This window comes from Hyla sarda, chromosome 5 (assembly GCF_029499605.1).
Source record: "Hyla sarda isolate aHylSar1 chromosome 5, aHylSar1.hap1, whole genome shotgun sequence".
Taxonomy (NCBI): domain Eukaryota; kingdom Metazoa; phylum Chordata; class Amphibia; order Anura; family Hylidae; genus Hyla; species Hyla sarda.
The window spans coordinates 354800914-354827886 of record NC_079193.1 but is presented as its reverse complement, the minus strand read 5'-3'; the positions used below and the strand labels follow the sequence as shown (position 1 = coordinate 354827886).

Sequence of the window (26973 nt, the reverse complement as noted above, 5' to 3'; positions counted from 1 at the left end):
TTAGGGGACTACATTGGTGATGAGAGGTGTGTGTGTTTGTGTGTGTTTGTGTGTGTGGGGGGGGGGGGGGGTGTTGTGGGGGTGATAAGAGGTGCAGTGAGGGTGTTAGGGGGGTGTTAAGAGGTGCAGGGGGGGTGTTAGGGGGGTGATAAGAGGTGCAGTGGGGGTTATGGGGGTGATAAGAGGTGCAGGGGGGTTATGGGGGTGATAAGAGGTGCAGTGGGGGTTATGGGGGTGATAAGAGGTGCAGGGGGGTTATGGGGGTGATAAGAGGTGCAGGGGGTGTTATGGGGGTGATGAGAGGAGCAGGGGGGTTATGGGGGTGATAAGAGGTGCAGGGGGGTTATGGGGGTGATAAGAGGTGCAGGGGGGTGTTATGGGGGGTGATAAGATGTGCAGGGGGTATTGGGGGTGATAAGAGGTGCAGGGGGGTGTTATGGGGGTGATAAGATGTGCAGGGGTGTTGGGGGTGATAAGAGGTGCAGGGGGTGTTATGGGGGTGATAAGAGGTGCAGAGGTGTTATGGGGGGGTCGGAGTATTGTATGGTGGTTAGGGGACTACATTGGTGATGAGGTGTGTGTGGGGGGGGGTGTTGTGGGGGGTGATAAGAGGTGCAGGGGGGTGTTATGGGGGTCATAAGAGAAGCAGGGGGTGTTATGGGGGTGATAAGAGGTGCAGGGGGGGTTATGGGGTGATAAGAGGAGCAGGGGGTGTTATGGGGGTGATAAGAGGTACAGTGGGGGTGTTATGGGGGTGATAAGAGGTGCAGTGGGGGTGTTATGGGGTGATAAGAGGTGCAGGGGGGTGTTATGGGGGTGATAAGAGGAGCAGGGGGGTTATGGGGGTGATAGGAGGTGCAGGGGGGGTTATGGGGGTGATAAGAGGTGCAGTGGGGGTGTTATGGGGGTGATAAGAGGTGCAGTGGGGGTGTTATGGGGTGATAAGAGGTGCAGGGGGGTGTTATGGGGGTGATAAGAGGAGCAGGGGTGTTATGGGGGTGATAGGAGGTGCAGGGGGGTTATGGGGGTGATAAGAGGTGCAGGGGGGTGTTATGGGGGTGATAAGAGGTGCCAGGGGGGGTGTTATGGGGGTGATAAGAGGTGCAGTGGGGGTGTTATGGGGGTTATAAGAGGTGTAGGGGGGTGTTATGTGGGTGATAAGAGGAGCAGGGGGGGCTATGGGGGTGATAAGAGGTGCAGGGGGGTTAATGGGGTGATAAGAGGTGCAGGGGGGTGTTATGGGGGTGATAAGATGTGCAGGGGTGTTTGGGGTGATAAGAGGTGCAGGGGGGTGTTATGGGGGTGATAAGATGTGCAGGGGTGTTTGGGGTGATAAGAGGTGCAGGGGGGTGTTATGGGGGTGATAAGAGGTGCAGGGGGGTGTTATGGGGGTGATAAGAGGTGCAGGGGTGTTATGGGGGTGATAAGAGGTGCAGGGGTGTTATGGGGAATGTTATGGGGGGTGTTATGGGGGTGATGAGAGGTGCAGGGGGGTGTTATGGGGGTCATGAGAGGTGCGGGGGTGTTATGGGGGTCATGAGAGGTGCAGGGGGGTGTTATGGGGTCATGAGAGGTGTAGGGGGTGTTATGGGGGTGATAAGAGATGCAGGGAGGGGTGCTATGGGGTGATGAGAGGTGCCCCCCCCCCCCGCACCACTCCTCATCACCCCCCCCATAACCCCCCCTGGTTATAGTAGTATTTTATTCAGGGTACAGTGTATGGCAGTATTCTATTCAGGGTACAGTGTGGGGCAGTATTTTATTTAGGGTACAGTGTGGGGCAGTATTATATTTAGTGGGTACAGTGTATAGCAGTATCATATTCAGGGTACAGTGTATGGCAGTATTATATTCAGGGTACAGTGTATGGCAGTATTATATTCAGGGTACAGTGTATGACAGTATTATATTCAGGGTACAGTGTGTGGCAGTATTATATTCAGGGTACAGTGTGTGGCAGTATTATATTCAGGGTACAGTGTGTGGCAGTATTATATTCAGGGTACAGTGTGTGGCAGGATTATATTTAGGGGCTACAGTGTGTAGCAGTATTATATTCAGGGTACAGTGTATAGCAGTATTATGTTCAGGGTACATTGTGTGGCAGGATTATATTTAGTGGGTACAGTGTATAGCAGTATTATACTCAGGGTACGGTGTGGGGCAGTATTATATTCAGGGTACAGTGTGGGGCAGTATTTTATTTAGGGCACACTTTCTGGCAAGGTTATAATGATTACTGTCTTCATGCAGAAGATGAGGATCTGCTGACAAAGTGAGGAGCCAATGATGTCTGGATGTCAGACTCTGCAGAGAAGATGGAGCTGGGGGAAGACCTGGTCTCTGGACCCGATGAAGAAGAAAAGATAACAGAGAAGATGTCACTCAAGGCAGAAGACGTCACTCAGGTCACTGATATCATTGTGTGTTCTCCTGACTGTCCCATCAGAGCTGTAGTCACTTGTAAGTTCTGCAGTGATGGGTAAAACTGTGTGCAATCTGTGTCTCTCCAGCTGTTACAAAACTACATCTCCCATTGCAAGAGGCTCTCCAGACATGATGTGAGTTTTAGCTTTCCAACAGCTGGAGAGCCACTTCAACCGAGGTGATCGGTGGGGGTCTCAGCAGTCAGACCTCCACCAAAAAAAATTGCCCTGGGGGGGGGGGGGTGGACAGGGGGTATGGGTAGGGAACACTGCTGCACCTAATGTGGGGGGAACACTGCCTGCTTAATGTGGGGGGAACACTGCCTCCCTACTAAGGGGGAACACTGCCTGCCTAATGTGGGGAACGCTGCCAACCTAATGTGGGAAGAACTATGCTGCACCTAATGTGGGGTGAACTCTGCTGCACCTAATGTGCATCGTATCGACGTTCGCTCACATGGCGCTCCCAGAATTCAAGGGCCGGCGTTACTATGTCCTGACGCCGGCCCTAGAGCGTGACGTGCGTGAACATCAAAGGGGGGGGGGGGGGGGCTCCATGTCCATTTTGCTTGGGGCCCCCAAATTCCTTCAAACGGCCCTGAACCTGAGAACAGACAGGGAGCTGTTATTGAAAGAAATTAGCTCTTTTTTCCCGATACCTGGATAACCCCTTTAAGGTGAGTGATGTCATGTTTGAGTGAGTTGATTGGCTCTGTAAATCCATGACTTGTTTGGTATTGATCCTCAGCTTCAGCCTGTATTCTGATGAGGAGCTGCACTCACTATTCTGCAGGCCTCAGAATCTGGGAAGTGTTGTTTATACAAAGAGGTAGGAAATACTGTGTTATCAGAGCTTATCTAAACTACTGGATGTAACATGACTGCTGACTGCTTCTTGTAACAACATGTGAAATTGTGCATGCAGCTCTGGAGTGTGATATAGATTACATTTAAATATTTTATGTAGAAAACATATATTGAGTGATGAGAGATAGATAGATAGATAGATAGATAGATAGATGAAAGATAAATGGATAGATATGAGATAGATATGAAATAGATAGATGAAAGATAAATGGATAGATATGAGATAGATGATAGATAAATAGGCAGATAGATAGATATGAGATAGATAGATAGATAGATAGATAGATAGATAGATAGATAGATATGAGATAGATAGATAGATAGATAGATAGATATATTGATAGATATGAGATAGATAGATAGATAGATATGAGATAGATAGATAGATAGATAGATAGATAGATAGATATGAGATAGATAGATAGATAGATATATTGATAGATATGAGATAGATAGATAGATAGATAGATATGAGATAGATAGATAGATAGATAGATATGAGATAGATAGATAGATAGATATGAGATAGATAGATAGATATGAGATAGATAGATAGACATTAGATAGATATATAGATAGATATGAGATAGATAGATAGATAGATATGAGATAAATAGATAGATAGATAGATAGATAGACATTAGATAGATAGATAGATAGATAGATAGATATGAGATAGATATATAGATATATAGATATGGGATAGATATATAGATAGATATGAGATTGATAGATAGATATGAGATAGATAGATAGATATGAGAGATAGATATGAGAGATAGATATTAAAGAGATAAATATGATATTAATAGATGGATATGTGGTGTCCCAGTACCAAAGATTCTCCTGAGGCTTCGGATTTCCTCAGGCAGACCTGCAGCACAGGTGTTGGGCCCACTGAGAGACTGGTTATGGTTCCTACTATGTCTTAGCAGTTTGCCGAAAGTAAATATTTTTTTTATAATTATCATGACATATGTTATTTCTATGTATGTTATTTAGATGTGTTATTGTACCTTTAACCCTTTCAGGACTCAGCGTTTTCCCATCTTTGCACTTTTGTTTAATTTTTTCATGGGAAAAGGAGGGGGGGGGGGGATTGAAACTTTTATTAGTTTGACCGTGCAGTTTAATTAATGATATATTTTTATAGTTCGGACATTTACGCACGCGGCGATACCATATATGTTTATTTTTATTTACACAGTTTTTTTTTATGGGAAAAGGGGGGTGATTCAAACATTTATTAGGGGAGGTGTTAAATCATCTTTATTAACAATTTTTTTTCACTCTTTTATTGCAATGTTATAGCCCCCATAGGGGACTATAACATGCATTACACTGTTCAATGCTATGCCATTGCATAGCATTGATCAGTGTTATCGCCGCTTGACTGCTCTTGCCTGGATCTCAGGCACGGAGCAGTCATTCGGAGATCGGACGCTGAGGAGGCAGGAGAGGGACCCTCCTCGTGCGTCCTAGCTGATCAGGACACCAAGCTTTCACCACGGTGGTCCCGATCAGCCTGACTGAGCTGCTGGGAAGCTTTAGATGTGGCAAGCCCTGCTTGTCCTCGGTGCACAGAGCCCTGCTTGTCCTCAGTGTAGAGAGCCCTGCTTGTCCTCAGTGTACAGAGCCCTGCTTGTCCTCAGTGTACAGAGCCCTGCTTGTCCTCAGTGTACAGAGCCCTGCTTGTCCTCAGTGTACAGAGCGATGCTTGTCCTCAGTGTACAGAGCCCTGCTTGTCCTCAGTGTACGGAGCCCTGCTTGTCCTCAGTGTACAGAGCCCTGCTTGTCCTCAGTGTACGGAGCCCTGCTTGTCCTCAGTGTACGGAGCCCTGCTTGTCCTCAGTGCACAGAGCCCTGCTTGTCTTCAGTGTACAGAGTCCTGCTTGTCTTCAGTGTACAGAGCCCTGCTTGTCCTCAGTGTACAGAGCCGTGCTTGTCCTCAGTGTATTGAGCCCTGCTTGTCCTCAGTGCACGGAGCCCTGCTTGTCTTCAGTGTACAGAGCCCTGCTTGTCCTCAGTGCACAGAGCCCTGCTTATCTTCAGTGTACAGAGCCCTGCTTGTCCTCAGTGTACAGAGCCCTGCTTGTCTTCAGTGAACAGAGCCCTGCTTGTCCTCAGTGTACAGAGCCGTGCTTGTCCTCAGTGTACAGAGCCCTGCTTGTCCCCAGTGTACGGAGCCCTGCTTGTCCTCAACTTACAGAGCCCTGCTTGTCCTCAGTGCACAGAGCCCTGCTTGTCCTCAGTGCACAGAGCCCTGCTTGTCCTCAGTGTACAGAGCCCTGCTTGTCCTCAGTGTACAGAGCCCTGCTTGTCCTCAGTGTACAGAGCCCTGCTTGTCCTCAGTGCACAGAGCCCTGCTTGTCCTCAGTGTACAGAACCCTGCTTGTCCTCAGTGTACAGAGCCCTGCTTTTCCTCAGTGTACAGATCCCTGCTTGTCCTCAGTGTAAAGAGCACTGCTTGTCCTCAGTGCACAGAGCCCTGCTTGTCCTCAGTGTACAGAGCCCTGCTTGTCCTCATTGTATGGAGCCCTGCTTGTCCTTAGTGTACAGAGCCCTGCTTGTCCTCAGTGTACAGAGCCCTGCTTGTCCTCAGTGTACAGAGCCCTGCTTTTCCTCAGTGTACAGAGCCCTGCTTGTCCTCAGTGTACAGAGCCCTGCTTGTCCTCAGTGTACAGAGCCCGGCTTGTCCTCATTGTGTGGAGCCCTGCTTGTCCTCAGTGTACGGAGCCCTGCTTGTCCTCAGTGTACAGAGCCCTGCTTGTCCTCAGTGTACAGAGCCCTGCTTGTCCTCAGTGTACAGATCCCTGCTTGTCCTCAGTGCACAGAGCCCTGCTTGTTCTCATTGTATGGAGCCCTGCTTGTCCTCAGTGTACAGAGCCCTGCTTGCAATAGCTGCAGGGACAAATATATACATATTTTTAAACCGATGTATATTAGAAATATACATATTATGGTATTATCTACATTATATGTAAAGTTTTTGTTGACGACAGGTACACTTTAAACATATTTATATTGATAAGTTTAAAAGCAAGTGAATGGGAAAGTGTCTGCAAATTACACAAGGAACACTATATTAAAAGTTTTATTTATTGACAGGTACTCTTTAAAGGGGTAGCGGAGTACAAACTGTTCCGAACGCTGGAGACGGGAGCTTGTGATGTCACAGCCCCGCCCCCTCATGACGCCCTGCCCCCTCAATGCAAGTCTATGGGAGGGTGCGTGATGGCTTTTGTCCCGGACAGCGGAGTACCCCTTTAACTATGGATTGTGTGCTGCGGTGAGATCCTTTTGCTGTACTACATGTGGAAATCATTGTGGACAAATGCTCCAGAAGCACTTTTTCTTCATCTAATTGGTTGTGCTGCTTTTTTTTATTTTTATTTTTTACATATTTTAGATATTTAGATAGACTCTCAGCTATAGACACAGGTATACACACTTATGATCAGATTGTATTGCTGGATCGATGCCACATACTGATGCAGCTGAATTTCATCTCTTTGGGGCTGTCTCATAGGTAAATAACTATATAAAGCAATGCACTCTCCCGAGAAGGATGTAGCAGAGCTGAGTATGTGATCTTTCGATCTATTGATTATAAGTGGTGTCGTGGTGACTTTGTCCTGACAAGCTCTTGAGTCTTCTGTCCCTTTATTGAATGAATGAGGGCGGAGAAGCTTCCAAACATTCATCACTGACAAACCCTGTCGACTGGATTGTGATATTCGTAGCTTCAGGCCACAACACCTTTCACAGTGGAATTCTTGAGGAAACACTCCTCTCTGTCTTCAGGTTGAACAATAAACCCATCCTACCCAGGAGTGCAGAGCAGAGGACATGATGGGGCCTGGGATAGTATTAACCTCTGGCCACCCTCCTCCTAGATCCAGGGACAGATAAAATACCCAAAATCAATGTTTCGCAACCAGGGTGCCTCCAGCTGTTGCAAAACTACAACTACAAGCATGCCCGGACAGCCTTTGGCTGTCCGGGCATGCTGGGAGTTGTAGTTTTGCAACAGCTGGAGGCAAAGGCTGTCTGGGCAGGCTGGTAGTTGTAGTTTTGCAACAGCTGGAGGAACCCTGGTTAGGAAACACTGCCCTTAAAGGGGTACTCCGGTGGACAAAAATTTTTTTTTAAATCAACTGGTAGCAGAAAGTTATACAGATTTGTAAATTACTTCTATTGAAAAATCTTTACCCTTCCAGTACTTTTAAGCAGCTGCATGCTACAGAGGAAATTCTTTTCTTTTTGAATTTTTTTTTTGTCTTGTCCGCAGTACGCTCTGCTGACACCTCTGTCCAAGTCAGGAACTGGCCAGAGCAGCATAGGTTTGCAATAGGGACTTTCTCCTGCTCTGGATAGTTCCTGATACGGGCATCAGGTGTCAGCAGAGAGCACTGTGGACAAGACAAGAGAGAAATTCCTCTGTAGCACTCAGCTGCTATAAAGTACTGGAAGGGTAAAGTTTTTTTAATAGAAGTCATTTACAGATCTGTTTAACTTTCTGGTACCAATTGATTAAAAAAAAAATAATAATTCTACCGGAGTACCCCTTTAAGGGCAGTGTTTCCCAACCAGGGTGCCTCCAGCTGTTGCAAAACTACAACTCCAAGCATGCCCGGACAGCCTTTGGCTTTCCGGGCATGCTGGGAGTTGTAGTTTTGCAACAGCTGGAGGCAAAGGCGGTCCGGGCATGCTGGGAGTTGTAGTTTTGCAACAGCTGGAGGCAAAGGCTGTCCAGGCATGCTGGGAGTTGTAGTTTTGCAACAGCTGGAGGCACCCTGGTTGGGAAACACTGCCCTTAAAGGGGTACTCCGGTAGAATTTATTTTTATTTTTTTAATCAATTGGTACCAGAAAGTTAGACAGATTTGTAAATTACTTCTATTAAAAAATCTTTACCCTTCCAGTACTTTTTAGCAGCTGTATGCTGCAGAGGAAATTCTTTTCTTTTTGAATTTATTTATTTTTTTGTCTTGCCTGCAGTGCGCTCTGCTGACACCTCTGTCCGTTTCAGGAACTGTCCAGAGCAGCATAGGTTTGCAATGGGGATTTTCTCCTGCTCTGGACAGTTCCTGATATGGGCATCAGGTGTCAGCAGAGAGCACTGTGGACAAGACAAGAAAGAAATTCAAAAAGAACAATAGAATTTCCTCTGTAGCATACAGCTGCTAAAAAGTACTGGAAGGCTAAAGATTTTTTAATAGAAGTCATATAAAAAATCTGTTTAACTTTCTGGTACCAGTTGATTTTTAAAAAAAAATGTTTTCCACCGGAGTACCCCTTTAATACAGAGGAGAGCACCAGCAATAAATTCTGCATCACTGATAAGACTGTGTGCGGAGCCCAACCAGTGCAAACACAATCATTGTGGGATCTGAGGCCACCTGAGCCAGAAACTCCACTCATCTGTCAATAAAGATAGAAAGCCCATAGCCAAATGTCGTCCACACTGTGCGCAGGCCATTAGGTGTTTTGTCCGCTTTGTCATTCAGTACAACTTACAATTTTGTTAGTGACAAATCCAACTCTGCTACATCTAAATTAGTGGAATACTGTAGGATACATCTTGATACATTGTAATCTATTTGGTACTTATCACTGCACACTAGTGTATGACTTTTATGGGGTCCATCTGTACCTCTGTATGTTTATGATTTCATATGGAATCGTACAGAGAATCCAACATGCTCCATCGGCTGCCATGTTATGAGGTTATGCTATACTAGAGGCATGGTGCCACACAGCGTCATCTGGAAGCACCATACTGTGCCACACAGCGTCATCTGGAACACCATACTGTGCCACACAGCATGATATGGAGGCACCATACTGTGCTACACAGCGTCATATGGAGACACCATACAGTGCCACACAGCGTCATATGGAGACACCATACTGTGCTACACAGCGTCATATGGAGGCACCATACTGTACCACACAGCGTCATCTGGAACACCATACTGTGCCACACAGCATGATATGGAGACACCATACTGAGCTACACAGCGTCATATGTGTGCACCATACCGTGCCACACAGCTTCATATGGAGGCACCATACTGTACCACATAGCGTCATATGGAGGCACCATACTGTGCTACACAGCGTCATATGTGTGCACCATACCGTGCCACACAGCGTCATCTGGAACACCATACTGTGCCACACAGCATGATATGGAGACACCATACTGTGCTACACAGCGTCATATGGAGGCACATACTGTACCACACAGCTTCATATGGAGGCACCATACTGTACCACACAGCTTCATATGGAGGCACCATACAGTGCCACAGAGCATCATATGGAGGCACCATACTGTGCCATATGGAGACACCATACAGTGCCACAGAGCATCATATGGAGGCACCATACTGTGCTATATAGCGTCATCTGGAAGCACCATACTGTGCCACACAGCATGATATGGAGGCACCATACTGTGCCATATGGAGACACCATACTGGGCTACACAGCGTCATATGGATGCACCATACTGTGCCGCACAACATCATATGGAGGCACCATACTAAGCAACATAGCGCCATATGGAGGCACCATAATGTGCCACACAGCATTAAATGGAGACACCATTCTGTGCAACACAGCATCAAATGGAGACACCATACTGTGCCACACAGTGTCATATGGAGACACCATACTGTGCCACACAGCATCATATGGAGATACCATACTGTACCACACAGCTTCATATGGAGATACCATACTGTGCCACACAGCATCATATGGAGACACCATACTGTGCCACACAGTGTCATATGGAGACACCATACTGTGCCACACAGCATCATATGGAGACACCATCCTGTGCCACACAGTGTCATATGGAGACACCATCCTGTGCCACACAGCGTCATATGGAGACACCATACTGTGCCACACAGCTTCATATGGAGACACCATACTGTGCCACACAGCATCATATGGAGATACCATACTGTACCACACAGCTTCATATGGAGACACCATCCTGTGCCGCTCAGTATCATATAGAGACCCCATACTGTGTCATATGGAGACACCATACTGCCCCACGCAGTATCATATTGGGGCACCATACTGTGCCGCACACAGTGCCTACAGCTAAATAGTAAAGAACTACAGGGAATCCAAATGCCTCCCTCCAGACATATAAGAGTGTAATGTGAGATATATAATGTAGCCATGCTATGAATACTATACAAATGTACAAATGTGGGATTTATTATAAATTTACCAAGGATAAGGCCTAAAGAGGACGGCACAAAGTAAATACCTTTTGGGAGGGGGGGGGGGACTTCTTATTGGTGAAGTAAATGGGAAAGTCAATATTCAACCAAATACAAAAGAAGACAAAGTCCAACACATTTTAAACTCAACAAATCATGTGACTATGAGAGCAAAAACAATAGAAAAATAACACTTAAAAGGGGAATTCCTATGTTAGACAAGTAGAGCGTGTCAGCTACAAGCACATGGACAACATTACTTACTATCATCATATATAGCTAGGGCTGACATCATGACGGTATTTTTATATTAATAATAGATGCAATGCAATGGCCGATATTTATCCAACCAATCCTCCAACACCCGGAATGTTGCACCATATACTATACCAGTGTTTCCCAACCAGAGCACCTCCAGCTGTGGCAAAACTACAACTCCCAGCATGCCCGGACAGCCAACGGCTGTCCGGGCATGCTGGGAGTTATAGTTTTGCAACAGCTGGAGGCACCCCTGGTTGGGAAACAATGACCTATACTATATACTACTATATAGTCTAACATGCTGGGAGTTGTAGTTTTCATTTGGGGCAGCTGCTGAGCCACAGCCTGTATCAGGGCATGCTTGGAGTTGTAGTCTTGCAACAGCTGGAGACACCCCTGGTTGGGAAACAATGACCTATACTATATACTACTATATAGTCTAACATGCTGGGAGTTGTAGTTTTCATTTGGGGCAGCTGCTGAGCCACAGCCTGTATCAGGGCATGCTGGGAGTTGTAGTCTTGCAACAGCTGGAGGCACCCCTGGTTGGGAAACAATGACCTATACTATATACTACTATATAGTCTAACATGCTGGGAGTTGTAGTTTTCATTTGGGGCAGCTGCTGAGCCACAGCCTGTATCAGGGCATGCTGGGAGTTGTAGTCTTGCAACAGCTGGAGGCACCCCTGGTTGGGAAACAATGACCTATACTATATACTACTATATAGTCCAACATGCTGGGAGTTGTAGTTTTCGTTTGGGGCAGCTGCTGAGCCACAGGCTGTATTAGCGCATGCTGGGAGTTGTAGTCTTGCAACAGCTGGAGGCACCCCTGGTTGGGAAACATGGCCTATACTATATACTACTATATAGTCCAACATGCTGGGAGTTGTAGTTTTGCAACAGCTGGAGGCACCCCTGGTTGGGAAACATGACCTATACTGTATACTACTATATAGTCCAACATGCTGGGAGTTGTAGTTTTGCAACAGCTGGAGGCACCCCTGGTTGAAAAACACTGACCTATACTATATACTACTATATAGCCAAACATGCTGGGAGTTGTAGTTTTGCAACAGCTGGAGGCACCCCTGGTTGGGAGATACTGATCTATACTATATACTACTATATAGTCCAACATGCTGGGATTTGTAGTTTTCCTTTGGGGCAGCTGCTCAGCCACAGGCTGTATCAGGGCATGCTGGGAGTTGTAATTAGTAACTAACTGCAAGTCCCGAATTTAATTTTAAAAAAGCGATCAAAAAGTCACATCAAAACAAAAATGGTACCATAAAAAATACAGATCAGGGTGCAACAAATGATCCCTCATACAGGCCGGTATAAGGAGAAATAAAAAAGTTATAGAGGTCAGAATAGGACAAAATTTCCCCCTCATATGTGTATCCTGTGACGTTACGCTTATATAATTAATTATGCAAATTAACATGGACGTATTTTTTATTTTTTTTGCAAGAAAGGTGGCAACCCTATATATAGCAGAGCTGAATTTGCCATTACACTCTGGGACCATTACACTGTTCAACCTGCGGCCCCCAGCAAAACTACAACTCCCAGCAATAATGGCTACATACATGTATCTGGTACACTGCACTGACAATGGGTCATCTCATAAACACAAAAGGTCAGGACTGACATAATAAGTAACAATAGAAGAAAAGAACAAGAGGATGGCAACAATCCAATGCAATACAATGCAATACAATACAATACAATACAATACAATGCAATACAATGCAATACAATGCAATCCAATCCAATCCAATACAATACAATGCAATGCAATACAATACAATACAATACAATCCAATACAATCCAATACAATCCAATACAATGCAATGTGCCACAATGGCAGCATTCTCCAGGTGCAGCCAGGAGCCCATAACTGGGCACATCCCAGGACAATCCAGCAGAGCCTGTACCCATCTAATGCAGAACAGGGACTAGGACTGAGCTGACTACAAGAGACACCAGTCCATGGGGCAAGAACAAAATGTGATTTGGAGCTACAATGCTGATGTAACTAATAGGTCGCAGGTTTCTCTTTAGGCTCTGTTCACATTTGTCTTGGATGTTCCTTCTTGAATCTACATCACAGAGGAATAAATATGGCTGTACACCATGATGGAAGCCGACAGACCGCACTATATACTTGGTGTCAGTCATGTGATCCATCAAGGTCTGCATTATCTAGTGAGGCTCTGATTGATCATATAAATGATGGATCAATGACAGACAGCACTATCTATCTATCTCATATCTATCTATCCATCCATCTCATATCTATCTATCCATCCATCTCATATCTATCTCATATCTATCTATCTCATATCTATCATCTATCTCATATCTATCTATCTATCTATCTCATATCTATCATCTATCTCATATCTATCTATCTATCTATCTCATATCTATCTATCTCATATCTATCTATCCATCTCATATCTATCTCATATCTATCTATCTATCTCATATCTATCTATCTATCTATCTCATATCTATCTATCTCATATCTATCATCTATCTCATATCTATCTATCTATCTCATATCTATCTATCTCATATCTATATATCTATCTATATCTCATATCTATCTATCTCATATCTATCTATCTATCTCATATCTATCTATCTCATATCTATCTATCTATCTATCTCATATCTATCTATCTCATATCTATCTATCTCATATCTATCATCTATCTCATATCTATCTATCTATCTATCTATCTCATATCTATCTATCTCATATCTATCTATCTCATATCTATCTATCTCATATCTATCTATCTATCTATCTCATATCTATCTATCTCATATCTATCTATCTATCTCATACCTATCTATCTCATATCAATCTATCTCATATCTACCTATCTCATATCTATATATCTATCTATATCTCATATCTATCTATCTCATATCTATCTATCTATCTATCTAATATTTATCTATCTCATATCTATCTATCTATCCCATATCTATCTATCTCATATCTAGTGTTGCTCGCGAATATTCGCAATGCGAATTTTATTCGCGAATATCGCATATTCGCGAATTCGCGAATATTCGCGAATATAGCACTATATATTCGTAATTACGAATATTCGTTTTTATTTTTTCATTTTTTTATTTTACACAGTACACATCCCAGTGATCATCCCTTTCTGCTTCCAGCTTGTGGGGTGTAAAGAAGGCTCTAATACTACTGTGTGAGATCGGCGTGCGGATTTTCGCATATGCGAATTTTCGCTTATGTTAATTTCTGCATATGCTAATTTTCGCATATGTAAATTTTCACATACACGGATTTTCGCATATGCGAAAATAAATCGAGAATATTACGAATATGCGAATATTCGCGAATATATGACGAATATTCGTCCATATATTCGCGAATATTCGCGAATTCGAATATGGCCTATGCCGCTCAACACTACTCATATCTATCTTTCTATCTCCTATCTATCTATCTCCTATCTATCTCATATCTATCTATCTCATATCTATCTATCTCATATCTATCTATCTATATCTCATATCTATCTATCTCATATCTATCTATCTATCTAATATCTATCTATCTCATATCTATCTATCTATCTATCCCATATCTATCTATCTATCTATCTCATATCTATCTATCTATCTATCTCATATCTATCTATCTCATATCTATCTATCTATCTCATATCTATCTCATATCTATCTATCTCATATCTATCTATCTATCTCCTATCTATCTATCTCCTATCTATCTATCTCCTATCTATCTATCTATCTATCTATCTATCTATCTATCTATCTCATACCTATCTATCTCATATCTATCTATCTCATATCTATCTATCTCATATCTATCTATCTATATCTCATATCTATCTCATATCTATCTATCTATCTATCTATCTATCTAATATCTATCTATCTCATATCTATCTATCTATCTATCTCATATCTATCTATCTCATATCTATCTATCTATCTCCTATCTATCTATCTCCTATCTATCTATCTCCTATCTATCTATCTATCTATCTATCTCATACCTATCTATCTCATATCTATCTATCTCATATCTATCTATCTCATATCTATCTATCTATCTATATCTCATATCTATCTCATATCTATCTATCTATCTATCTAATATCTATCTATCCCATATCTATCTATCTATCTATCTCTCTCATATCTATCTATCTCATATCTATCTATCTAATATCTATCTATCTCATATCTATCTATCTATTTATCTAATAATGATAGAAAGGTGGGCAGCACTGTAAAGTGTATACTGGTGCTGCAGGTAAACCCGGTCCCAGGTCCAGTAAATCCAATGAAGAAGCAGAACTCAAGGTCCATACAGGATGTTTGGTTGAATAAAAGCCACACACTTTTTTTCACGGACCTTGAGTGCTGCTTCTTCATTGTATCTATCTATCTATCTATCTATCTATCTATCTATCTATCTATCTCATATCTATCTATCTATCTCATATCTATCTATCTCATATCTATCTCCTATATATCTATCTCATATCTATCTATCTATCTCATATCTATCTCATATCTATCTATCCCATATCTATCTATCTCATATCTATCTATCTATCTATCTATCTCATATCTATCTATCTATCTCATATCTATCTCATATCTATCTATCTATCTATCTATCTCATATCTATCTCATATCTATCTATCTCATATCTATCTATCTATCTATCTATCTCATATCTATCTATCTATCTCATATCTATCTATCTATCTCATATCTATCTATCTATCTATCTATCTATCTATCTCATATCTATCTATCTATCTATCTATCTCATATCTATCTATCTCATATCTATCTCCTATCTATCTATCTCATATCTATCTATCTCATATCTATCTATCTATCTCATATCTATCTCATATCTATCTATCTATCTATCTATCTCATATCTATCTATCTCATATCTATCTCATATCTATCTATCTCATATCTATCTATCTCATATCTATCTCATATCTATCTATCCCATATCTATCTATCTCATATCTATCTCATATCTATCTATCTATCTCATATCTATCTATCTATCTATCTCATATCTATCTCATATCTATCTATCTATCTATCTATCTCATATCTATCTCATATCTATCTATCTCATATCTATCTATCTATCTATCTCATATCTATCTATCTATCTATCTATCTCATATCTATCTCATATCTATCTATCTATCTATCTATCTATCTATCTATCTATCTCTTATCTATCTTATATCTATTTCTCATATACATCTATCCAACTCAAATCTATCTTTCCATCTATCTCATATCTATCTAATAATATTATTCAATCTGCACAATTATAACAAAGTGTCTATTTGTTACCATTAATATGCAGATGTAGCTGAGCTGAATTTGTGATGTAATACTCAGGGGCTGCATGGTATTGTGACTATTCTCTAAGTTTAAAGGGTTAAATATTAAAGGGTTTACTAGCAGTCCTATGTAAAACCACCCATAACACCATATAATACCACCATCATTTACAAATGACAAACTCAGCTCTGCTGCATCTATACACACCTATGTGGCACAGATATATATATATATATATATATATATATATATATATATATATATATATATATATATATATATATATATATTGTTACTGTTGCTTCTACTGAGAATGAAAGTTTTCTTACCAGTAAATGCATTAGAAATTATTAGCTGTGAAAAGTGAAGGTCCCCCAGAAAGTTTTGGTAAAGTTCAGCTTCCTCCAGAGGTTCTCATTGGGGTCCCTGGTGATGTATGAGGGTCCTTCCCCAGCAGCTGCTCCGAGCTCCTCTGCACTAGATCTGATAGAGAAGAAGGAAGGAGAGAAGACAGAGCCAGACAGCCAATGGTAGAACAGAAGGTGGATGGAGGGAAGCAGCTAATCCTCACACATCAGCCCCTCCTTCACCAATTACCTTACCTGCCCTGAAGGATGGGAAGAGGTACTGAGCTGTGCCCCTGAGCCCCAGACCATGGCAGACAGAGCACCCACCTGTACCAGCCAGAGCCCCCACTTGTATCAGCCAGAGCCCCCACCTGCACCAGCCAGAGCCCCACCTGCACCAGCCAGAGTGCCCACCAGTACCAGGCAGAGTGCCCACAAGTACCAGGCAGAGTGCCCACCTGTACCAGCCAGAGCCCCCACCTGCACCAGCCAGAGCACCCACCAGTACCAGCCAGAGCCCCCACCTGTACCAAGCAGAGTGCCCACCTGTACCAGGCAGAGCCCCAACCTGTACCAGCCAGAGTCCCCACCTGCACCAGGCAGAGCCCCCACCTGCACCAGGCAGAGTGCCCACCTGCACCAGGCAGAGCCCCCATCTGCACCAGGCAGAGCACCAACCTGTACCAGCCAGAGCCCCAACCTGTACCAGCCAGAGCCCCCATCTGCACCAGGCAGAGCCCCCATCTGCACCAGGCAGAGTGCCCACCAGTACCAGGCAGAGCCCCACCCTACACCAGGCAGAGCGCCCCTTTTACCAGCCAGAGCCCTCATCTGCACCAGGCAGAGTGCCCACCTGTACCAGGCAGAGCCCCCACCTGTACCAGCCAGAGCCCCCACCTGCACCAGCCAGAGCGCCCACCTGCACCAGCCAGAGTGCCCACCAGTACCAGCCAGAGCCCCCACCTGTACCATCCAGAGCCCCCACCTGCACCAGCCAGAGCCCCCACCTGTACCAGCCAGAGCCCCCACCTGCACCAGCCAGAGCCCCCACCTGCACCAGGCAGAGCCCCAACCTGCACCAGTCAGAGCCCCCACTTGTATCAGCCAGAGTGCCCACCAGTACCAGGCAGAGTGCCCACCTGCACCAGGCAGAGTGCCCACCAGTACCAGCCAGAGCCCCCACCTGTACCAGCCAGAGTGCCCACCAGTACCAGCCAGAGCCCCCACCTGTACCAGCCAGAGTGCCCACCAGCACCAGCCAGAGTCCCCACCTGCACCAGCCAGAGTGCCCACCAGTACCAGGCAGAGTGCCCACCAGTACCAGGCAGAGTGCCCACCTGCACCAGGCAGAGTGCCCACCAGTACCAGCCAGAGTCCCCACCTGCACCAGCCAGAGTGCCCACCAGTACCAGCCAGAGCCCCAACCTGCACCAGGCAGAGCGCCCACCTGTACCAGGCAGAGCACCAACCTGTACCAGCCATAGTCCCCACCTGCACCAGGCAGAGCCCCCACCTGCACCAGGCAGAGTGCCCACCTGCACCAGGCAGAGCCCCCATCTGCACCAGGCAGAGCACCAACCTGTACCAGCCAGAGCCCCAACCTGTACCAGCCAGAGCCCCAACCTGTACCAGCCAGAGCCCCCATCTGCACCAGGCAGAGCCCCCATCTGCACCAGACAGAGCCCCACCCTGCACCAGGCAGAGCGCCCCTTTTACCAGCCAGAGCCCTCATCTGCACCAGGCAGAGTACCCACCAGTACCAGCCAGAGCCCCCACCTGTACCAGCCAGAGTGCCCACCAGCACCAGCCAGAGTCCCCACCTGCACCAGCTAGAGTGCCCACCAGTACCAGGCAGAGTGCCCACCAGTACCAGGCAGAGTCCCCACCTGCACCAGCCAGAGTGCCCACCAGTACCAGCCAGAGCCCCAACCTGCACCAGGCAGAGTGCCCACCTGTACCAGGCAGAGCACCAACCTGTACCAGCCAGAGTCCCCACCTGCACCAGGCAGAGCCTCCACTTGCACCAGGCAGAGTGCCCACCTGCACCAGGCAGAGCCCCCATCTGCACCAGGCAGAGCACCAACCTGTACCAGCCAGAGCCCCAACCTGTACCAGCCAGAGCCCCCATCTGCACCAGGCAGAGCCCCCATCTGCACCAGGCAGAGTGCCCACCAGTACCAGGCAGAGCCCCACCCTGCACCCGGCAGAGCGCCCCTTTTACCAGCCAGAGCCCTCATCTGCACCAGGCAGAGTGCCCACCTGTACCAGGCAGAGCCCCAACCTGTACCAGCCAGAGTGCCCACCTGCACCAGGCAGAGCGCCCCCCTGTACCAGCCAGAGCCCCCACCTGCACCAGGCAGAGCCCCCACCTGCACAAGCCAGAGTGCCCACCTGTACCTGCCAGAGCGCCCCCCTGTACCAGCCAGAGCCCCCACCTGCACCAGGCAGAGCCCCCACCTGCACAAGCCAGAGTGCCCACCTGTACCAGCCAGAGTGCCCACCAGTACCAGCCAGAGCCCCCACCTGTACCATCCAGAGCCCCCACCTGTACCAGCCAGAGCCCCAACCTGCACCAGGCAGAGTCCCCACCTGCACCAGGCAGAGCCCCAACCTGCACCAGGCAGAGCCCCAACCTGCACCAGCCCGACCCCCCACCTGTGCCATCCAAATCCCCTCACCTGTGCCAATCAGAGCCCCTCCCTAGCATGCATCAGTGCATCTAATAGAAAAGTCAATAAAAGTCTAAGGGGGAGATTTATCCAGACCTGTGTAGAGGAAGAGTGGAGCAGTTGCCCATAGCAACCAATCAGATTGCCACTTTCATTTTTAATGAGGCCTCTGAAAAATGAAAGAAGCGATCTATTGGTTGCTATGGGCAACTGCTCCACTCTTCCTCTACACAGGTCTGGATAAATCTCCCCCACTGTATGTCACAAATATTTTTGGAGTATTTTATGTCACTTTTCAGTGTCGACCAAATACAAGATTACTTTTTTAAACTTTAAGCACTTTTTCCTTTCGTAGGTGAATTTGCCATTTTTTTGGAGGCTGCACGGGCAACCATTGACCTTCCGATGGGTTAACACCAGAGAAACACCCTTCAAGGTAGACCGGATACAGGCATAGCGGAGCCGAGTTTGTGATTTGCGTAGTTGAATAGTTTGGTTGAAATAAAACATCAAGTTCAATCAGGGGATAGGAGGAGGCTGCAAAACTACAACTCCCAGCATGCCTTGGCAGTTTAGATTCAGTCAGGGGATGGGGGAATGCTGTTCCCCAACCTGTGACTCTTTATCTATTTCAAAACTATAACTCCCATAATGTATAGCAGTGGTCTCTAAACTGTGGACCTCCAGATGTTGCAAAACTACAACTCCCAGCATGCCTTGGCAGTTTAGATTCAGTCAGGGGATGCTCAGCCGGCTGTTCCCCAACCTGTGACTCTTTATCTATTTCAAAACTATAACTCCCATAATGTATAGCAGTGGTCTCTAAACTGTGGACCTCCAGATGTTGCAAAACTACAACTCCCAGCATGCCTGGACAGCCAGCGGCTGTCCGGGCATGCTGGGAGTTGTAGTTTTGCAACATCTGGAGGTCCACAATTTGGAGACCACTGGTATATTACATTTTAATGAAAGGGGTACTTTAAAGGGGTACTCCGGCAGGAATTTTTTTTTTTTTTTAAATCAACTGGTGCCAGAAAGTTAAACAGATTTGTAAATCACTTCTATCAAAAAAATCTTAATCCTTCCAGTACTTTTTAGGGTCTGTATACTAAAGAGAAATCCAAAAAAGAAATGCATTTCCTCTGATGTCATGACCACAGTGCTCTCTGCTGACCTCTGCTGTCCATTTTAGGAACTGTCCAGAGCAGCATATGTTTGCTATGGGGATTTTTTCCTACTCTGGACAGTTCCTAAAATGGACAGCAGAGGTCAGCAGAGAGCACTGTGGTCATGACATCAGAGGAAATGCATTTCTTTTTTTGATTTCTCTTTAGTATACAGCCCTTAAAAAGTGATTAAAAAAAAAAAAAAAAAAATTCCACGGGAGTACCCCTTTTAAAGGGGTACTCCGGTGGAAAACCTTTTTTTTTTTAATCAACTGATGCCAGAAAGTTAAACAGATTTGTAAATCACTTCTATTTAAAAATCTTAATCCTTTCATTACTTATTAGCTGCTGAATACTACAGAGGAAATTATTTTCTCTTTGGAACACAGAGCTCTCTGCTGACATTATGACCACAGTGCTCTCTGCTGACACCTCTGGCCCGTCGAAGCACTACTAAGTGCGAAACACAGGTGTCGCCTCTCTGTGGTACCCCCCTTATGTTACCATCGGTCGTCTCCCCTAGAACTGTACTATGGCTGTGAGTATTGTGCAATAAAATCTGCTGAATTGGAAATCCGGTGAGTGCCGACCTTTCATTCTTCTTCTTATGCACTTAATTTACAAATCTGTTTAAAGGGGTACTCTGCCCCTAGACATCTTATCCCCTAAGACAAGATGTCAGATCGCCGGGGTCCCACTGCTGGGGACCCCTGGGATCTCCGCTATGGCACCCCGCTATCATTACTGCACAGAGCACACTCACTCTGTGCATAATGACCGCGATATAGGGGCCGGCCCCTCGTGACGTCACGGCCAGCCCCCTTAATGCAAGTCTATGGAAGGGGGCGTGATGGCCACCACGCCCCCTCCCATAGACTTGTATAGAGGGGGCAGGCCGTGAGGTAACGATGCTTCGGCCCCTGTATTGCCCGTCATTATGCACAGAGTGAGTGTGCTCTGTGCAGTAATGATAGCGGGGTGCCATAGCGGAGATGCCCGGGGGTCCCCAGCAGCGGGACCCCGGCAATCTGACATCTTATCCCCTATGCTTTGGATAGGGGATAAGATGTCTAAGGGCGGAGTACCCCTTTAACTTTCTGGCACCAGTTGATTTAAAAAAAATGTTTTCTTCCGGAGTACCCCTTTAAGTATTATTAAAGCACTGTACTGTATAATTCAGCCATATGTATAAACAGTATTGAGTTAGTAATATATGGTGGTATCATTGCGGCACTACATAGATCTAACATATGGGCATTATTTAAGTAGTGTTTGGCAGTATTATTAGAGCACTATATGGCAGCATTAATAAAGCGCTATATAGCCCTATTATCTAGGTATTGTATAAGAAGTGTATGGCAATATTATTAAGCACTTTATATTTCTATTATGTGGGTATTGTTTAAGTAGTGGTTGGCTGTATTATTAAGCACTATATAGCTCTATTATCTAGGCATTGTATAAGCAGTGTAAGGCAGCATTATTAGATCACTATATGGCAATATTATTATATATAGCGATATAGCTATATTTATTGGGTATTGCAGCTACGTTCTTTTGTGTATTATGTAGCAGTATTATTACTGCACTGTATGACAGTATCATTAGGGCACTATATGTATATAAATATATATATAATCGGGGTATTGCAGTGTGCAGTGTGTGATGATATATATTATAAGGACTCTATATTGGTGTCGTTTTGTACCACTATATAGCTGTATTACCTGGGCATTATTTTTCGTATTGTATGGTGGTATTATCAGCACACTATATGACACTATTATTGAGTCCCCATATCTGTTATTTGGACATTGCAGTGGCGATATTTTGTGCAGTGCATGATGACATTAGGACACTATATTGCAGGGTTTTTTTTATTATTATTTTTTAGGGCACTATATGACACTATATTGCAGTTTTATTTTATTTTTATTTTTTTTAGAGCACTATATAGTTCTATTATCTGGGTATTGCAGTGACATTATCTTGCACGTTTTACGGTGTTATTCGGACCCAGCACAGAACATTTGACCCACACGCTTTTACAGTACCACCCACTGCCCCTTCTTAGCATTACATACTAGGTGGGCACCATCTTAATCTGTCACGTAACATATGACCCCTTCATGTATGATATCACCAGGGTCATTTATCATGTAGTCGTCGTCGTGTTGCTGCCACTTCTGTCAGCATCGGGAGGAAGGGGATCATTTGTATCCACTGAGGCCTGTGATTAACTCTTTCCCTTTAGCATCAAAGCCAAGAAGGTAAACACAAAGGGGGTTCAAAGGTTTCATACACAATAAAGTACATGCCTCATCCAGGCCCATAGAGGAGGAATCTCATGCATTGCTGCCACTACATGATGGGGGTTCTGCTCTGCTGAGACACTACAATGTGCATTGATATCATAGTTACCTGCTGAATAGGAAGATAGTCAAGTCGAGTGGGGGAAGAGGCGAAACGTATAATTTAGTTTCTCCTCTTTTCATCTATATATACAGTAAATAAGACCAATTTCCCAACCAATGTGCCCCCAGCTGTTGCAAAACTACAACTCCCAGCATGCCCGGACAGCCGTTGGCTGTCCGGGCATGCTGGGAGTTGTAGTTTTGCAACGTCTAGAGGTTCACAGTTTGGAGACCACCGAAGTAGATAAACAATATTCAACCTGGTGATTTGAAAACTATTATGTAAGGCAAGTGCGCCATCCAGTGGTCATCTTGCAAACTGTAATTGGTCTAATTCAGCGTTCTCCAACCTGTGGCCCTTCTCCCACCATGCCCTGGCAGCATGCCCTTTAATCATTGCATAAGTAGCAGAGCTGACTGTTTGTTTTTGCCTTGAGGACTGCGTGCTTTAGGTATCACGATGAGACAATGTTGTTGGCTCCTGCAGTCCTATGTAAAACCAAAATGAGTCAAAGCAAACATGGGTATCCGCAGAAATTTTTCCAAGGAGGCAATGTGGTACTTTACTACTGTAAAACGTATCCCCTATTCACAGGACAGGGGGATATGATTCCGAGAATGGAGAAGTCTGACCGCTGAGACATCCCCGGTTTTCCCTGTGCATTGGGCAGCGTGTCAGCATCTGCTCCTTGCATCCTCTATGGGAGAGCCATACAGTGGCGTAGCAACCGGGGTGTGGGGGGTGCGGGCCGAGCCGGGTGACACCAGCCTGATGGGGTGACACCATGTCGTTCAACACACACACACCCTCCCCTTTGAGCTGCGCCTGGCTGCGTCCGCGCTTCAAACCCCTAGTCCTCAGCTACGCCTGGCTGTCCGATCAATAGCAATACACCCCCCCCCCCAGCTTCTGTTGTGGCCGGCCGTCCATTCACCCCTCCCCCCGGCTTCTGTTGCGCCTGGCTCAGGTCTGAGGACGGACATCGCGCAAGTGACGTTTCTCCACAGACCCGCGCAGGAGGACGTCAGTGACGTCACTCGTCAGGCCGCCTCTGGAGAGAAGCATTGCACAGGCCAGGGTGTGTCTGTGTGTGTGTGTCGGGGGAGACAATGCTTCCTAATGTGGGGAACCTGCGACCTAATGTGGGGAACCTGTGACCTAATGTGGGAAAACGGCAACCTAATGTGGGGAAACTGCTACCTAATGTGGGAAAACTGCTACCTAATGTGGGAAAACTATGCTACCTAATGTGGGGAAACTGCTACCTAATGTAGGGAATCTATGTTACCTAATGTTGGGAAACTATGCTACCTATTGTGGGGAAACTATGCTACCTAATGTGGGGAAACTGCTACCTAATGTGGGGAATCTATGCTACCTAATGTGGGCAAACTGCTACCTACCTAATATGGGAAATCTATGCTACCTAATGTGGGGAAACTTCTACCTAATGTGGGAATCTATGCTCCCTAATGTGGGGTAACTATGCTACCTAATGTGGGAAAACTGCTACCTACCTAATGTGGGGAATCTATGCTACCTTATATGGGGAAACTATGCTACCTAATGTGGGGAAACTATGCTACCTAATGTGGAGAAACTGCTACCTACCTAATGTGAGGGAACTGCTGCCTACATAATGCTTTTTGTTCCCCTCCCCCCCCCCCCCCTGGCAGTAGCACCCTCATCATCCACCAGTAACATCCCCCCCCAGCAGTAGCACCCCCATCAGCAGATCCTGATGGTAGATGATGGGGGTGCTACTGCCAGGAGGCTGATCCTGCCGATGGATGATGGGGGTGCTACTGCCAGGGGGGGAACCAGTAGCAACCTCATCATCCACCAGCAACACCTCCTACCTACCTAATGTGGGGAATCTATGCTACCTAATGTGGGGAATCTATGCTACCTAATGTGGGGAATATATGCTACCTAATGTGGGGAAACTATGTTACCTAATGTAGGGAAACTATGCTACCTAATGTGGGGAAACTGCTACCTAATGTGGGGAATCGATGCTACCTAATGTGGGGAAACTATGATACCTAATGTGGGGAAACTGCTACCTAATGTGGAGAATCTATGCTACCTAATGTGGGGAATCTGTGCTACCTAATCTGGGGAAACTGTTACCTAATGTGGGAATCTATGCTACCTAATATGAGGAAACTATGCTACGTAATGTGGGGAAACTGCTACATAATTTTGGAAAACTGCTACCTACCTAATGTGGGGAATCTATGCTACCTACCGTAATGTGGGGAAACTATGTTACCTAATGTGGAAACTATGCTACCTAATGTGGGGAAACCGCCACCTAATGTGGGGAATCTATGCTACCTAATGTGGGGAAACTGCTACCTACCTAATGTGGGGAATCTATGCTACCTAATGTGGGGAAACTGCTACCTAATGTGGGAATCTATGATACCTAATGTGGGGAAACTATGCTACCTAATGTGGGGAAACTGCTACCTAAAGTGGGAAAACTGCTACCTACCTAATGTGGGGAATCTATGCTACCTAATGTGGGGAAACTATGCTACCTAATGTGGGGAAACTATTACCTACCTGATGTGAGGGAAGTGCTGCCTACATAATGCTTTTTGTTCCCCCCCCCCGGCAGTAGCACCCTCATCATCCACCAGCAACATCCCCCCCCAGCAGTAGCACCCCCATAAGCAGATCCTGATGGTGGATGATGGGGGTGCTACTGCCAGGAGGCTGATCCTGCCGATGGATGATGGGGGTGCTACTGCCAGGGGGGGAGCCAGTAGCAACCTCATCATCCACCAGCAACTCCTCTCCCCCCCAGCAGTAGCACCCCCATCATCCACCAGCAAAACCACCATTCCCCCTCCCTCCTGTGGTAATAGCATCAGCTAATGGATGATGAGGGGTGTTACTGCTGTTGTTGTATTGTATTCAGTGGGTGCACTATATGGCAAGGTTATATTCAGAGGGTGCAGTGTGTGGTAGTATATTCAGAGGGTACAGTGCGTGGCAGTGATATATTCAGAGAGCGCAGTGTATGGTAGTGTTGTATTTAGAGGGTATGGTGCGTGCCAGGTTTTTATTCAGAGAGTGCATTGTGTGTTGGTATTATATTCAGAATGTACAGTGTGTGGTATTATATTCAGAGGGTACAGTGTGTGGTAGTATTATATTCAGAGGGTACAGTGTGTGGTAGTATTATATTCAGAGGGTACAGTGTGTGGTATTATATTCAGAGGGTACAGTGTGGGGTAGTATTATATTCAGAGGGTACAGTGTGTGGTATTATATTCAGAGGGTACAGTGTGTGGTATTATATTCAGAGGGTACAGTGTGTGGTATTATATTCACAGGGTACAGTGTGTCATAGTATTATATTCAGTGGGTACAGTGTGAGGTTGTATTATGTTCAGTGGGTACGGTGTGTTACAGTATTATATTTAGAGGGTACAGTATGTGGAAGATTTATATTCAGAGGGTATGGTGTGTGGAAGGTTTATATTCAAAGAGTGCAGTGTATAGTAGTGTTATATTAAGAGGATACAGTGTCTGTCAGGTTTATAATATTAATTGTTTTCATATAGAGGATAAGAATCCACTGACATAGTGAGTACTTTGCTGGAATTATTATTATTATTATTTTTTATCAACTGCTGCCAGAAAGTTAAACAAATTTGTAAATTGCTTCTATTTAAAAATGTTAATCCTTCCAGTACTTATCAGCTGCTGTATTCTCCTGAGGAAGTTCCTTTCCTTTTTAATTTCCTTTCTGTCTGGCCACAGTGCTCTCTCCTGACATCTCTGTCCATAGTAGGAGAAAAATCCCCATTGCAAACCTCTCCTGGTCTGAACAGTCCCTTACATGGACAGAGGTGTCAGCAGAGAGCACTGTGTGGTCAGACTGGAAAGGAAATTCAAAAAGAAAAGAACTTCCTGTGGAGCATACAGCATCTGATAAGTACTGGAAGGATTAAGATTTTTAAACAGAAGTAATTTACAAATCTGTTTAACTTTCTGGCACCGGTCGATTTAAAAGATAATGTTTTCCAGTGGAGAACCCCTTTAACCCCTTAAGGACTCAATTTTATTTTAACGTTTTCGTTTTTTCCTCCTTGCCTTAAAAAAATCATAACTCTTTTATATTTTCATCCACAGACTAGTATGAGGGCTTG

At 45.1% G+C, this 26973-nt stretch overlaps 1 protein-coding gene and 1 long non-coding RNA gene across 6 annotated transcripts in view; one reads left to right on the top strand and one right to left on the bottom strand.

Moving 5' to 3' along the window:
• The window catches only part of COL14A1 (collagen type XIV alpha 1 chain), a 216651-nt gene extending 197309 nt beyond the window's left edge, over positions 1-19342 (bottom strand). For 4 of the 5 annotated variants that reach the window (XM_056522682.1, XM_056522680.1, XM_056522684.1 and 1 more), the window contains exons 1-2: positions 19236-19314; positions 16540-16693 (exon numbers count right to left, since the gene is read on the bottom strand). The gene's annotated coding sequence lies outside the window, so the exon portion shown is untranslated. The other variant, XM_056522681.1, reaches the window with a different exon arrangement.
• Positions 19343-19454: 112 nt separating this feature from the next.
• The window catches only part of LOC130274386 (uncharacterized), a 68462-nt gene continuing 60943 nt past the window's right edge, over positions 19455-26973 (top strand). Inside the window, exons 1-2 of the long non-coding RNA XR_008844352.1 lie at positions 19455-19482; positions 19582-19662. This is a non-coding gene — a long non-coding RNA (uncharacterized LOC130274386). The remainder of the gene's footprint in view (positions 19483-19581; positions 19663-26973) is intronic.